Below are 15,040 nucleotides of genomic sequence, written 5' to 3' on the forward strand. Positions count from 1 at the left end.
GCAGGGTGCCTGATTCCTCCTCTCTCTCTGCCTGCCTCTCTGCCTACTTGTGATCTCTCTCTGTCAAATAAATAAAATCTTAAAAAAAAAAAAAAAGATGTGCAATGAAGTAGATGTCGTTAGCGTACTATGTGAAGTTAAATAAGCTAGTCAGAGAAAGGTAAATACCATAGGATTTCACTCATATGTAGAATTTAGGAAACAAAACAGAGGAACATAGGGGAAAGGGAAAAAAGAGACAGAGGAGGAAGCAAACCGCTAAAGACTCAACTATAGAGAACAAACTGAGGATTGATGGAGGGAGGTGGGCAGGGAGATGGGGTAAATAGATGATGGATATTAAGGAGAGCACTTGTGATATATACTGGGTGTTATATGCACATGATGAATCGCTAAATTCTACAGTTGAAACCAATTTTACCATATATGTTAACTAAAATTTAAATATAAACTTGAAATAAAAAAAGTCCAACCATTGATTGAAGGAAAATATTTGTAAAGCATATATTGGATATATGGATATATTGGATAAACACATTTTGTGTAAAATGTGTAATAAACAACAAAAAATGAAAAATGACAAAATATTTAATATTTAAACAGAAACTGTTTTTTAAGATTTTATTTATTTATTTGACAGAGAGAGAGATCACAAGTAGGCAGGGAAGCAAGCAGAGGGGAGAGGGAAGCAGGTCCTCAGCCAAGCAGAGAGCCTGATGTGGAACTCAATCCCAGGACTTCAGGATCACTACCTGAGCTGAAAGCAGAGGCTTAACCCACTGAGCCACCCAGGCGCCCGTTAAGCAGAAACTTTATCAAAGAAATCTCTCATTTAGTGATAAGAGTTTAATCAATGAAACACGACACTAGCCAATGAAGCAGAAGATTTCAGATGGTTTTAATTACTTTTCTAGCACTGATATCTAAAATTTAAACATAATTTTACTTATGTTTCAATTGGACTTCAAAACAAAGAGGAAACAAATGGACTCTTCTTCAAATAACTTGTTTTAAAAATAGAAAAGCTGTATCATTAGTTAATTAGAGCTTACTAAATTTTTAATTTATATAAAACCTCTGTAACTAGTAAGCATTTTTAGAGATCATGGTAGTTGATGGAAATAAACAAAACAAAATTTGATTTTTTTGGACAATACAATATTTATATTAGTTGATATAAATTAATTAGACTTCTTTAATTTTATTACCAACATAAGCACTTTCATGTTCCAGTGGCCAAACACAAAGCAAGATATTTGACAAACTCAGAAAGTAAGGAATATTTGTAGTTCAAAGCTGGATATTTGATCAAAAGCCTTTTAAATTGTATCTGACTTTAAAAATAGCCATTATTCCATTTTCCATAAATTTTGCTTTAATAAATTTTGGTCATTAAGGAACCTAAAATTCTGAATGGCTTTCAGTGTTTTATTTAGCATGGACTTTAAGCTTTGGGGAGAATTTTTTTCAAAATATAATCATGTTGATGCTATTTTTCATGGACCAAAGCTATAGAGTTTAGTATTTTAGAGCCAGTTCTTTTCATCAGTCATTTGTGAAATAGCAATAGCATTTTCACCACAGGCTTCCTATTACTGATTATACTTAAAGTTATAACTACAAAAGTTAATGTAATAACGTGACCCTCTTTCACCAATCAAAAGTTGAACCATAAATGTTAACACTTCTATCAACTCACCAAAGAATTCTTTGGCGTAACCAAACTGCATATCCCCGTTCAATACACTGCTTCTAAATTTTTTTCAAATGTATTTTGGGATTTGAAAAATATTGGAATATGAATTGTATTTAATTTTCTTTTTTTAGGAAGTCTCTCTATATAATGCATCAATAAGAAAGAAATCACAGTGCTATTTTATTTTGGTTGGTGTAACATATTAAAAATCAATCCCACAAAGTTAAATTTTGGACTTCCAAGACCTGGTCTCCAAAAATATTTGAATTAGTAGAATGATAAATTAATTATATTGTTCTTTCTCTCTACCATAGTCCACTTACACATGTGATGGAAAATCTGTAGAGCCAACTCTCAGGTATTTTCATTTTTATTAATGATAGTATTGTGTTGTCCACTTACAATACAAGAATTGTGAAACATAATCCTTGAACACATATATGTAAGTTCAAGGTATTATCCAGACATTTGGGTATCAAAAAGCATGAAAAATGAAAAAGACCAGTATAAGTTGCCATTTTATCTTTTAAAATTTTCTAAAGGACAAGAGAACTTACAAACAGCATATTACTATTTATTTTATTATTATTGTGTGATTGAAAACAACAGGGAAATCTGGTCAAAGGGTACAAACTTCCTGTTATAAGACAAATAAGTTCCAGTGATCTAATTAGCAATACTATTACGTACTTGAAGGTTGTTAAGAAAGGATGTCTTAAATATTTTCATCACAAAATATAAGGTGTTGAATTTGTTAACTGTCCTTATTGTGGTAACCATTTCACTATATATATATATATATATATATATGTGTATGTATCAATTCATCAATCTGCACACCTTGAACTTATACAATTTTATATGTCAATTACATTTCAGTAAAGCTGCAAAAAAAAAAAAAAAAGAGAGAGAGAGAGAGAGGGAATTTAAACCAAAAAGGTAGGAAGAATATAATATTAGCAAAAATAATTTAAGTTTTGTTTAAAATTCACTTCATTTAGGGTGCCTGGGTGGCTCCGTGGATTAAGCCTCTGCCTTCAGCTCAGGTCATGATCTCATGTTCCTGTGGTTGAGCCCTGCCTCCGGCTCTCTGCTCGATGGGGAGCCTACTTCCCCCCTCTCTCTCTGCCTACCTCTCTGCCTACTTATGATCTCTCTCTGTCAAATAAATAAATAAAATCTTTTCCTTATCCTTATCCTTCTTCTTTCTCTACTTTTTAAGTCAAATCAACAAAACAAAGAAACAAATTAACAAATGCATTACCAATGATTAGCAATAGGGTTAGACCCGCAAATGAACCATCAATAGCTATAAATGTATTGATGCTGGTTTGCAGAATATAGTCAAAGCCTGATTCAGGTAATATTTCTCACCATTGTCTGCCTTTTGGAGTCCAACTTACACAGGTGTCCATTGTGAAATTATATTATGTGACCCTATTGATTTAAAAGTTTGTTTTCATTGAATGGCTTTGGGTTCACAGAAGTGCTCATCTTCTCTATTTTAGACCATCTTTTTTTTTTTTTTTAAAGATTTTATTTATTTATTTGACAGAGAGAGAGATCACAAGTAGGCAGAGAAGCAGGCAGAGAGAGAGAAGGGGAAGCAGGCTCCCTGCTGAGCAGAGAGCCCAATGCGGGGCTCGATCCCAGGACTTCTGTGATCATGACCTGAGCTGAAGGCAGAGGCTTTAACCCACTGAGCCACCCAGGCGCCCCTATTTTAGACCATCTTGACCTATAATTTAACTTTGTGTTATTTAGCATAGCTAGAGAAAAAAAATATATATATAAAACATGGAAACTCACTTCTCAAACAATTACAATATACATTGTGTATTGTATTATAGCATCTTTGACCCCATTTCTAATTCTGACTTCTGTATTTTGTTTATGGTTAGTAATAATAATTCTTCCATAATTTGCATTTATGAGAATATCCATGTATAAGAAATGCTTCTGTGACTTTTCTACTTTAGAGCTGGAAGGAACTTTATAAACATTAAATAATTAATTCTCACAACACTCAAGGCAAAATTTAATATTCTCACTTCATAACCAGGGAAATGAGAACAGAATGGAAATTTATCGGCTAAATGCGTTAGATAAAACGCATGTCAGGTCTAGGATGAGAATTTGTAGTGCAAATTAAGATTTGCAGATGCTAAAAGTAACTAGTCTTTAGAAGGATTATACATTATTATTTGCAACTAATATACTCAGAGTTCTTGAGAGGAAGATGTCTTGTACTTTGTCATAAGTTGAGCAAAATTATCAAAATTTTTGAAGAAACTGGAACATTGGTAAATTGCATTAGTAAATGATACAAGCTATAAACTTTTTTTTTACTACATTCTATTCTTTCCATGTATTTTTGGCATAAATATGTGATTTTTGAGCTGGAGTTTCACATTTCAGTGAGTTTCACATTCCATAATTCATATTTTACTTTTTGCATTCACAGTTTTAATTTGAGTTACTTGAGTAAAGCTCATACAAGTGATAGAACAAAAAATATGCTATGATATACCAATTTTTGTGGTTGAAAGGGACAAATTTTCTTACAAAAATGATTTTCTTTCTACTTAATATAGCTATGGTTATAGGAAGAAAAACATTTTTAATAATATAAAGCTCATTTCAAAAACAGCTTACTTAATGCTGACTTAAGCAGATGAAAAATATACTTTGAATGAGAAACCAAGATAGAAACCAGAAGTATAAAAAACTTTTTTAACTTTTTCCATACCTCATATAACTAATGGGAGATAGAGAGTCCATTACAGAGAACAAAAAAAGGGGTAATAAAAAGGAGCTGGATTTCAAATTTCAGGTGGCCTCAATATGCTGAAGTTTTCTCATACAAAATCATACTTTTTGATGCCCCTATGCATTCCATAAGTGAGGAGGCATGGGATGAAGAAATCTTGGATGTAAAAGAATATAAAATATTCTTGTACACCTGAAACTAATATAGCATTGTATGCTAACTAGAATTAAAATAAAAACTTCAAACAAAAATAAAGAAAGAGAATATAAAATGTAAGTAGATATTTTGGATTCCAAATTTTGGAAAAAAACTCATCTATTTTTCTTCCATTTCTAAGTCTCCTATTTTTCTGAGACAAAAATGTTTGCTTTCCACTAGTGATTCAGAATATTTAGATTATGATTGTGTATTAATCTAATGTATCTGCAAAGATTTAAAGGCATTTGCTGGCATTGTCTGAATTTTTAAAGGTAAACAAGGACTTCTTCTTAGTTACAGAAATCATGTTGGAACCAGTGAGATCTGGGTCCCCTGGCTGGCTCAGTCAGTTGGGTGACTGCCTTTGGCTCAGGCCCTGATCCTGGGATCTAGCTAGATCAGGCTTCAGATCAGACTTCCTGCTCAGTGAGGAGCTTCCTCCTCAGTAAGGAGGCTCAGTGTCAGGCTTCCTGCTCAGCGAGGAGCCTGCTTCTCCCTCTCTCTCTGCCCCCCCTCCGGGTGTTTTCCCTCTCTCTCTCTCACATGCTTTCTCTCCCTCTCTCAAATAAATAAATAAATAGATCTTCAAAAAAAAGAAAAAAAAAACAAAAACAAACTAGTGAGAGCCTTATTTATTTTATTGCTTTTGCCTCAGATTAAGATTGATGCCATTTCAGTTTAAAGAGTATTTGACCAGGACTATAACTTACATATGCAAATAAATGGATCCTTTTAAGTATAATTAATTAATTAATTAAACAAACAAATAGTAAATATGAATAAAGAGCATTTGAGATTTTTTTTCTAGTTAAATATTCTTGCACCATTGCTTTTTTTTTCCCGAAATCTCTAGGCTTTTACCTGTTTGTTACATGAAGATGAATCTTAAAAGAGTAGAGAAATAAAATTTCAATTTGAAAGAGACAAAGTTTGAAAAGAAATATTTGCCCAAAGGAAGTTAGTAATGACTTGCAAAGAAAAGTGCTCGTCTATCCTGACCTTTGGTTGGACCTCTAGATGACCTTGCAGCCACCTTCAAGTTCAGGTATGTGAAGTACCATATAATATTAACTTTATAACTCTTACATCATATCATTTATTTTTTAGATTTTAGTTAGTTATTTGACAGAGAGAGAAATCACAAGTAGGCAGAGAGAGAGGAAAGCAAGCTCCCCGCTGAGCAGAGAGCCCAATGAAGGCCTCCATCCCAGGACCCCAAGATCATGACCTGATACAAAGGCAGAAACCCAACCCACTGAGCCACCCAGGAGGCCCATGATCATTTTTAATAAGTAAAAGTTGTTTTAAATTTACTGATAGGGGTGCCCGAGTGGCTCAGTGGGTTAAAGCCTCTGCTTTTGGCTCAGGTCATGATCCCAGGGTCCTGGGATTGAGCCCCACATTGGGTTCTCTGCTCAGGAGGGAGCCTGCTTCCCCCCTCTCTCTCTGCCTTCCTTTTTGCCTGCTTGTCATCTCTGTCAAATAAATAAATAAAATCTTTAAAAATAAATAAATAAATAAATAAATAGATTTACTGATATTTAATTAAAAGCTGCTATTCTAAATCTTTATTCCAACTAGAAATGTGAGGACAGTGAGAACATAGATCATTTTACAATCATATGGTATGAAGCTTGTTTTCTATTTCCACTTTTTGGAATGTTCAATATATGTATGTCTACAATATATATTATTTTAGATTAAAAAGTGGCCAAGTGTGGGCTCTTTTGACTCTAAAAAGAGTTAACCTCTCTGTTGGAAATGCATTTACACTGAAATGACTACATAGCAAAGGATTCCATTCTGAAATGTTTTCCAAGGACATATCAATAATTTAATTTATTATTTTCACAATCATTTGTGATTTCCAAATTTAGAAGAATATTAATCAATCATAGTGGACAACATTAAGTACTTCTCATAAGTAAATATAATTTTCCACTTTGTGTAAAGGAACCCTGAATTTTTATCTAGTACATTTAATCTCATTTCATACTCAAATACTGTTTTCTAAATCTACCTTTAAAAAATTAAAGTGATCTATATTTCATGAAGCAAATTAAAGATTCACATAGTATGAGAAATTTTAGAGATCACACAATTTTCCATGGTGGGGGAGATAAAGAAATTAACTAATCAGCAATTTAAATATTTTTCCTCTCTAGTCTACATACCTCCTGATAATTAACAGGATTTCTCTTACAGGATATATAGTAATAATGTTCACTAACACATTATCTCTCATTTTAAAACTGTAATTATATTTTATTAGGTAAAATAATTAGTACAAGCATTTGTTTCCCCCTTGAAATAGATGATCTATTTTAAACTGTCCTAGATAAATTATATTTCATATTCCAATCCTAATGCATTGGCAAAATTTTCTGGAACCATTATTTTGAGAAGACCCAAAACCTACCTTGACTTAATATGACAGAATAACATGATAGAAGTGATATCTCTCCAAAGTAAAAGAGGGAAATTTATGACATATGTATCATAGGTATACTATCTCAATCTTAAGAGTCAATGTAACTAGTATATAAATATCAAGTTAATGATTTAAAAATGAAGCTAAAATACTCCTCTAGACAGCAACTTATTCTTTGTATATTATTTGCTATACTGCTTATGTATTGAATCTTGCCAAATGAAACATTGATGTTTAATAAATAATTCAAATCAAACATTGATGTTATCTGTAAAATTGCATATCCAATAGTTTATCTTTAAATTCCAGTTTCCTGTCAACATTTAATTGTTCAATCATCTTGTTTATGCCTCTAAAAATAACTAGTTTATAAGCTGAGGCTGGGAGGGATCAAGTTAAGAATGGAGAGGGCCTTTTTATAATTATTTCTCAAAAAATAAAAGTATAGGATTCTGAGACATATTGATTTTATATTTATGTATAGATAATGTTAAGTGAGAATAAGTATACCATGTTTGTTTTTCTTTTTCAATTTAATTTAGTTGTATTCACTCTACATGATTAATCATAGGGAAAAGTATCTATTTTGGGGTTGATATATATGAAAAGTTAAAAAAAAGAAAAACAACTTCCCGAGACTTACATTAAGTAGATTCCATTAGTGACCTGTCATGAGCTCATGCCCATTAAACCTTTGTAAAATATTTCCAATGCTCTAGGATATGACAAGGCCATTATAAGTTAATTTAGTATGCAATATTTTTGCAAATACATACAACTTTTATTATTTTCAGGAATTAAAAGTCATTTATAAAAGTGGTTTACATAAAACAAGTTTAATTAAGTAATTTGTTCATTCCCCCATAACAGTCTTCACACATGATTGAAGACACAGGCTGAATAAGCATATCATTTTTAATAATTTCAACATATTCTGATAAATGCAAAAAGACACAGTTGTAGTTAGGAAAGAAATATAAGAAAAGTCTCTGCCATGTGTTATGATATTAAAAATGAAGTACATACATGATAAGTGATGCAAAATAGCCACACTTTATACTTAAAAACAAGGGTTAATAAAAAAGCAAAATACTAAAAGTAGGTAAGCCTAGATTACTTTGGCTTTCTCATAAAAAGCACGTGATTTCATAAAGATAATAATTACCATTGCACAGGCAAGTTAAATGCATATTGGAGAAAAACTGTCAAAGATGACTTTTTTAAACTTCAATAACATCTTTGAATATTAAACACTTGCTATTCAAGACTCTAACAGAATATTAGTTCTATAGTATCCAGACAATCTAAATAGCAAAGAATTAAGATAGGGGTTAATAAGAAATGGGTTAATAAACATTTATACAAGTAAGCAAATAATTTGCATATAATGCAAAAGCTCTTTCTAGTCTCATGACATTTGTTCTTAGGGCCAGCAGGCTTTTACCTAATAATATTTTAGGAAGACTGAGAAGACTACTCTCTTTATCTATTTTTCCCCAGAGTTTATTATTATTTTTTATTATTATATTTTATTATTATTATTATTATTACTATTATTCTACAGTTTTTTTAATCTTATTCTAATAATTTACTCAATATTTAAAATAATAATTATATATAAATCCCAAGAAAAGTACACTAAGCATGAATGAGTTTGTCAGTTTGATGGAAGAGTGGAAAAGAAACCCAAGGGCTCTGGGTCAGTGCAAACAAGGATAATCTACTTGATATATCTTGCTAAGGCAAAACTGGTTACTTGTAGCCTATACTTCCAAATGGTTAAACTTTCACTGCAGTTAGCAACTTTTTTTCCCAGAAAATTGACGATTATATTCTCTTTCTCTGAAATTTATGACTTTCAGTAATGAAAATGCTTTTTAATATAATAATATTTATAGTCTTGCTCTAAAGCACATTGTTCAAAATTTCCCCCAGATGATGGAAGATCTTAGATGACTAAAATAACTTCAACAAAAGTAATAGTTTATGGAGGTGATTTTTATAAATATTAATAAAGACCATTCATAAGGCCCTCCACATATCGGACACTGGACAAAGCTTTTTGCATATATTATAGCTTTTAATTCCCTCATAGTTCTAGGCTGTGAAGAAGTATATCCACCTTTTTCCATATTTGGAGTCTGAGTCAGAAAGACTATTGGCCAAAGTCAGATAATTAGTAAATTAAAAAGAAGAGTTTTGTAGCTAGATTTACTTAGTTGAAGATCAAGATTTTAAAGGATCTCTTAAACATAAAATCTTTTTTGTGTGTGTTTCACCAGGCCCAAACTTGTGCTTTTGCATGACTAAATGCCTTATTTTATTTCTGAAAAACTAGATTAGAAAATTAAGTATTACAGTCTCATCAAAGTGTATTGAGCTTCTATACTTTATGAAATGCTCTTTTCTTTTCTCAACTTAATATTACTTTCAATATTTAATTAATATTAATGTAAAATATTTACTTAATTTTAGATTAAAATTTAAACAAGGAAGTATATATTAAAGTAAGGATCAATATTCTAAGGATATGCATATCTATACTTACATAATTTACTAATTTAATGTTGTTATATAAATACCATGTTTATATGAAGATAACTCTATATACCATGTACCATAATCTGAACCTCATTTTGATATGAAAACATGCTGTCATGGATGCAAGGGCAACTAAGAATGCCATCTCACAGCATAACTGAAAATGTAAATGTCAGATTCTATGTGTGTACATTAAATCAAATGGGATACTGAAGTGACGAAAAATTTTCCAAGCCAGAGTAGACTTCTATCAATTAATTTACCTTATACATGAGGCTGATGCAGGATGAATGAAGAAAAAAGTAGCTCCTATTCTGATCATGTAATAAACTGATATAATTATCTGTAACCAAATGCTAAAGGGCTAACACAAATTCAATTTTATTTTTATTTTTTAAATATTTTATTTATCTATTTTAGAGACAGAGAGAAAGATAAAGAGAGATATTTCATGACTAGGAAGAGGAGCAGAGGATAAGCAGATTCTAGCTGAGCACAGAGCCCCGCACAGAGCTCAATCTCAGGACCCTGAGGTCACAACCCAAGTTGAAACCTAGATTCGGGCACTCAACCAAACGCACCATCCAGATACCCCAACAAAAAATCATTTTTAGAATAAGATGAATAGTTATATAAGTTTCCGTTGAGCATAACATTATATATTCCTAAGGCTTTTAAAACCTGATTATCTCTAAACTATTTTTTTAATGTGTTTTGGCTATAATGGCCATAAGTTATCTCTATGATTTCTTTAAAATTAGAACACACGTGTTCTTCATCCTTAAAATTCCTTTCCTCTATTTTGTCAGTTAAGCTTTACCTTTCCATCAAGATATACTATAAGTCTATTGTTTTAAGAATATAGCAGTGATCACTTGAATTCTTGCATAATTTAATAAAGATTTTTTTAAGTGTATGTATTAGCTTCAAGATTATTTCTGGAACACCTAAAATATGTGAGACATTATTTGAAGCACTTTTGATACCAAGATGAATGTGACAGAGTCTTAAACTCATGGATATAGAAGAGACAATAATCAAGAAAGTAAGTAAATCTTTAAAGTCCATGCTATATGTATTGAGAACATAAAAATACAGAGAAAAATCACTCTTAGGAGGTGGAAAGTTAAAATAACAAACCTCCTTAATATAAGATTACAAGGAAGGGTTCTTTTAAGGAAATGAAATTTTACCTGAGATCTGAAGGATGAGCATCAGCAAATGAAGAACCAGCACTTTTTCCTGTGATAATATAAAATTTGCATATGAAACTATCATGATTGTGTATGAATATTTAAATTTCTTGTAGGATTTTTTTATCCTAGAGAGGGACAGTGATTAGTAGATTGCAAATACAACTTTAAAATCCCTACAGTAGAAAATACATTTCACATGTATGGGAAAGAACACCATTTTTTTCCATTATTTATTTTTTACAGTGTCTTTATGTAATACAAAACTTCTCCTTATAGCCAGGTGGGTTTAAGCTTACTTAATTCAATTTCAAACTGGGAATGGATTTTATACAAATGTTTAGGCTCACTATCAAATATAATCATGCAAGAGCAAGATAGTGGACAATATGAGAAAAGCCAAGGTTCTAATCCATTTTTAATGTTCTAGAAATTCAAATAAACAAGGCAAATAGGAGTATATTAAAAGTATGTTAGACCTAGTCCTACAGTCAGACATATTATAATAAGCAATTAATATAGCTTGACATCCAAAATTCCAATGGAATTACTGGATCACATTACATTGATTTTAAAAACATTTTGTTTCAATCAATGTATTTGATTTTATTTTCTTCTGTGCTGATTTGTAGGATTGTGCATTAGATTAGTTTTCAAGAGAAAAATAATAACATGTAAGATTAGGTTACAACAACAATTTTCTACATTTTATATGCTTTTTTTCCCCATGTTTATTTCTTGGATAGTGTTGTCTTAATCTTAAATAAAATCTTAGTTATTCCTGAGTACTTGACACATTCTCATTAAACAAAACCCTAATTTTACCTTAATTATAATCTTTGGATTTATTTTAGTTCTTTATTGTTACTTTCATTTCCTTTCATGTCCATATGTATTTATAATCTTTTCCTATTTATGTACATTTTGTCAGGTATTTTAAATCACGTTTGGAATGTGGCAAAAAAAGGAAGGAAAAAGGATAAAAAAGAAGTGCGAGAAGAAAATAAGAAATATAGTTACTTATTTCATAACAAACTGAGAATAAATTTCATACAAATGTTTGGGCTGTCTGTCAAATACAACCATGCAGAGGCAAGAAACTAGATGATGTGTACAAAAGTTATGTGATGGGAGAAATAGAAATAGTGGATAGAAACACTCCTACAACAATCCAGTTAACAGAGGTTTCAGATTAAGTTTTTTTTCTTTTTTAAGATTTTATTTATTTATTTGAGACAGTAAGTGGGTGTGTAGGAGAGAGTACAAACAGTGGGGAGGGGCGGGAGCAGTGGGGTTAGAAGCCAACTCCCCACTGAGTGGGGAGCCAGCCCATCAGCAGCCAATCCCAGGACCTATGAGATCATGACCTGAACCAAAGGCAGACACTTACCTGACTGAGCCACCCCGCACTTCCTCAGATAAGTTCTTTAATACTGACATATATCAGGGTAAATTTATCCTATGTAGAATTAGGTAACAAATTTATCCTATGTAGAATAAAAAGTGCAAATGACTGCTATATATAAAACATGAATAACCTTCAGACATGATACTCAGTAAAAAACTTAAAGAGTTAAAGACCCTAAAGTCCACATGTGGTATGAGTTCATTATATGAAGTTCAAAACTGTGAAAAATAAAACTGTTTTATTAGATATCAAAAGACTTTTTCCTGAGAAGGGCCATGGATGAGCTTGCTGAGATATTAAAAGAACTTATATGTTTAGATCTATGTGATGATACAAGTTTTTATGCATAATTTTTAATAGTATCAATCTGTATACTTAAATTTGTACATTTTACTGTACTACCCATTACTTCGATGATACAATAAAGTACAAAATATGCTATAAACAATTATATTCTAAGTAATATTAAATATATATGATATACATAATTTGAAACAGTCAACATAATGGAACAATAAAACTTGCCAAATATGACACAAGAAGAAATAGAAAAGACATAGAACACATGAAAATTCTAAAGCATTGAAGATTTATAGCAAGGACCAAAGGATTTCTCAAACTTAAAACTGACACAGATGGATTTACTGGTCAGTACACACAAATTCAATTAATACCTCTGAACATATAAAATTTTTTCCCAGAATTTATCCTAAAATTATTTAAAATTTAGCATATTGTATTATTAGAACAGGGCAAGAAATGAGAATTACATAACAGTTACTTTCATGAGAATGGAATAAAAAAATAATGAATTTATTGTTAATCAAGGAAGTAATGCCAAGAAAATTATGATATGCATATCATGTGTATATTACAATAATCAAGTTAAATTTATATTGTATATTTTAACACTCTCTTAACTTTGGAAAATCAATGTATGCACTCTATCAAATTAAAAATTAAAAGAGAAATTTCATATGGTAATCTCAATATATGTCAAATAAGCATTTGGTGAAATTCAACATTCATCTTGATAAGATCAGTTATCTAGCCAGTAAGAGAAGGGGACTTTTTTTTTACACTAATAAAGATGTATTAGTAAGAGTAAGCTAACTGTTTTAGTAAATAACCTCCCACTTTAAGTAATTATAAAATACATTTTTTCTCCTGCAAACAATGATTCAATATATAGGCTCCTTGTTAAAGAACTCTTCTAGGAGGCTTTTCTCAAAGTAGTGATTCAAAAACCAAGTGTCTTGTGAATTTTCTGAAATATACTCTATGGCCTTTATTTTCAGCTGCCAGAGATAGAAAACAAAAATTGATTATGCAGTTCTTAAGTGCTAAGCCACAGAGTAGAGCACACCATTTTTTCCTGTGACCATCAGAACCAAAATAAGTCACTGTTAATTTCAAGTGTTATGTAAGTGTACAACAGTCTTATTCCCAGTTAGAAGAGAAAATATAATTTTGTGAATGCATAGCAATTTTAGCTACAAACTTGATCTGCAATGTAACTAGATAAAATACTATACTTTAAAATACTAAATCTTTAGTATTTAGTATTTAGAAAATACTAAAATCTTTAAACTTTCTTTTTGAAGTAAGAACAAAATATGGACATCTGCCATCAACATTTCTTTCAACATTGGATTAGAGGTCTGAACTAAAATTCACTTAAAAAGTACTAATTAAGGGGTGCCTGGGTGGCTCAGTTGGTTAAGTATCTGACCAGCTGACTCTTGATTTTGGCTCAGATCAGATCCTGATCAGAGTGCTAGATCCAGTCCCCCCAGAGTAGGACTCTGCTCAGTATGGAGTCTGCTTCTCTCTCCCTCCTTCTCTCTTTTTCCTTCTGCCCCTCCCCCTGTCCCAGTGTACTCTAACTAAAATCAATAAATAAATCTTCTAAAAAATTAATTAAAAGTAACAAAATTAAATGTTAACTAAAATTAACTTAGTTTTATTAACTCAAATACATACAACATGGATTTATATTAAATCTAATTGAAATTTATTGTCTATCACCATCTCTTTTTTATTATGCAGTGTTATCCAAAAATACTAAAAGGGAAAAATAGCACATAGAAATTTCAATATACTTTAGTTAAGAAATTTGTTTTGTTCTCGTTTAAGAACAGAAATTAGAATTGGAAAGTAGGTTTACTTTGATTATACTTGACTGAAAATGTGTGTGAAGAGGGGTGTCTGATGGGGGGGCAGTGAATCTAGAGGTTATCCAAGTAATTTTATCAATTTTGGGAGAAAGAGAGTCATAGCAATAGATCCAAACTAATTTCTTTTAATTTTATTTTGTATTTAAAGTAAAAACTGAATATTCTATAGCTTTTCCTGAACTCACCCAGCTTTTCAGTGTTCTTGTTGTTGCTGTTATTGTTAATTAATAGGCTTTATTTCCTAGAGATTTATGTTTATTAAAAAAAACATAAAATATGAATATTTCCCATATACTCTGTCTCCCCACACATAGTTGTCCTTATTGTTAACATATTACATCAATATAGTCCACTTGTTACAATTGATAAACAATACTAATAAAGTATTATCAACTAAAATCCAAAATTTATGTGAGTTCACTTTTTAAATAGAACAATTCTATGAATTTTACCTTCCACCAGTACATTATCATAGAAAGAAGTTTCTCAGACCTAGCAACCCCTTATGCTATATTAATCAATCATTTTCTTCCTCCTCTCAATCTCTGGCAACCACTGATCTGTTTATTGTCTTTATCGTTTCACCTTTCCCAGAATGTCATAAAACTGAAATCATACAGATTGGC

The 15,040-nt window shown here is 31.1% G+C and overlaps 1 long non-coding RNA gene across 2 annotated transcripts; it reads left to right on the forward strand.

Moving 5' to 3' along the window:
* The first annotated feature begins 2,005 nt into the window (after positions 1–2,005).
* LOC116584968 lies at positions 2,006–12,309 on the forward strand. 2 transcript variants are annotated; one of them, XR_004283402.1, is made up of 4 exons: positions 2,006–2,054; positions 5,518–5,709; positions 10,549–10,681; positions 11,761–12,309. It is a non-coding gene; the product is annotated as an uncharacterized LOC116584968 (long non-coding RNA). The 2 variants fall into 2 exon arrangements; XR_004283401.1 differs by lacking the exon at positions 2,006–2,054 and having other exon boundaries at positions 5,469–5,709.
* The last annotated feature ends 2,731 nt before the right edge of the window (positions 12,310–15,040 follow it).

Source organism: Mustela erminea, chromosome 2 (genome assembly GCF_009829155.1).
Source record: "Mustela erminea isolate mMusErm1 chromosome 2, mMusErm1.Pri, whole genome shotgun sequence".
NCBI classification, from domain to species: Eukaryota; Metazoa; Chordata; class Mammalia; order Carnivora; family Mustelidae; genus Mustela; species Mustela erminea.